The sequence below is a fragment of the Tupaia chinensis genome, unplaced genomic scaffold, assembly GCF_000334495.1.
Source record: "Tupaia chinensis unplaced genomic scaffold, TupChi_1.0 Scaffold144138_1, whole genome shotgun sequence".
Taxonomy (NCBI): domain Eukaryota; kingdom Metazoa; phylum Chordata; class Mammalia; order Scandentia; family Tupaiidae; genus Tupaia; species Tupaia belangeri.
The window spans coordinates 224,532-226,325 of NW_006203993.1; positions in this window are offsets into that span (position 1 = coordinate 224,532).

The window sequence follows — 1,794 nt, forward strand, 5'->3', positions numbered from 1 at the left end:
CCACTATGCCGCCTGCCCACCCCCAAAATAAAACTTTTTAAGGAAAAAAAACCTTTTCACCTGAACTTCCTTCACAGTCTCAGCTTTTCTCATCTCCCCCACACCCTCAGATTCCTCAGAGGGAGTTCATCTAATCATCTCGTCCACATTTTTTTAGAGGTTTTTGCTTTAGGGGATGTGCACTAACAGGGAGTGACGGTAAGCGGGAAAGTGAGAAATCACCCCAGAGAGGGATGGCCATGCCGCAATCCCCTCTCCTCCATTCCCTTCCTGAGATCTTGGGCACGCGCACACACACACACACACACACACACGTGTGTGATTTTCAAGCCTCCAGGTCTGGGACTTGAACCACGGTTGGCCTTGAACCATGGTTGGCCATGTGGGAGTCTAGCGAGGTAACCACTGTACCATCCGCTGGCCCCCACCTCTTGCACATCTTGTCCCATTTGGTAACCGCTTCTTGGGGGACCTAGAGCAACACAAATAATCCAAGACAACAGGTGGGCACATGGGATCCGGGAGCAGCTTACTCAAGGACTGGGAGAGTGGGCGCAGAGTCCCTGGCACAAGCCGTGGCTCCATTGCTTCAGCGGGGGTGACCAGAATAATGTCCAGTGAAGATGGGATGGCGCGGGGTGTGGGAAAGACTCGGGAAATCCCTGCAAAGGCGGGGAGGAGGCGGGTCCTGCCAAGTTGGATTGTTGCCCTGCAGAGGGACAGCGGGCTGAGGGCTGCTGAGCACTTCCTGCCTGCTCGGAGGGCAGAGGACCTTGTAGCAGACACAGGCGCGCCCTCCTGCGGGGAAGCGCGGCACAGCGGAGTGGCAGATCAGAGCGGTCCTCAGTTCTAAATGCTCAACTCAGACAGTCTGTGATGCAGAGAAGCCCCAGTGAGGACCTCTGGATGGGTGCTCCTGAGGCTGCTGACCCCACAGTCCCCTGAGTGCCTAGACTTGCCCTCCCGAGAGCTACTGACTTAACATCAATAATCTAAAAAGGAAAGAATGCAGGCTGGCAGGTGGCGTGGCGGTTGAGGTGCTGGACTCCCACGTGGCTGACCGTAGTTCAAGTCCCAGACCTGGCGGCTTACTTTCTCACTTTCTCTCTCTCTTTCCTCTCTCTCTGTCCCTCTCTGGTGAGTGGTGGATGGAGGCGCTGGGCTCTCACATGGCCAACTACAGTTTGAGTCCCAGACCTGAAACTTGCTTTCTCTTGTTCCCTCTCTCTTTCTCTGTCCCTCTCTGGTCAAATTAAAATAAATAAATAAAGCTAAATAAAACAATTCTTGAAAAAAAATCACCATTGGGGCTGGCAGTTGACACGGTGGTTGAGACTCTGGGCTCCCACATGGCTGACTGCAATTCAAGCCCCAGATCTGGCAGCTTGCTTTCCCACTTTCCCTTTATCTCTGTCTCTCTCTGGTCAAATTAAAAAATAATAATGATAACAAATAAAATTAAATAATTATTATTATTATTTTAATTTAAAAAATACTCATCAGGAACCAGCATAATGGTTACATTGTTGTACTTCAACGTAGTTGACTGTAGTTCAAGTCCCGGACCCGGGAACTCAAAACTTGCACCAGGCATGTGTGGGTGTGTACCCAAAATCCCAAAAGGGGAATGGAGGAGAAGGGATTACAACATGGCCGTCTTCCCTGGGGGATGACTTATCACTTTCTGTCTCTCCTGCTCTGTCTCTTCAGTGAGCACATGCACCCTATAGCAAAAATCTCTCTAAAAAGAAAAATCTTCATCATCATAAATAAAATTTTAAAATAATAATTCTT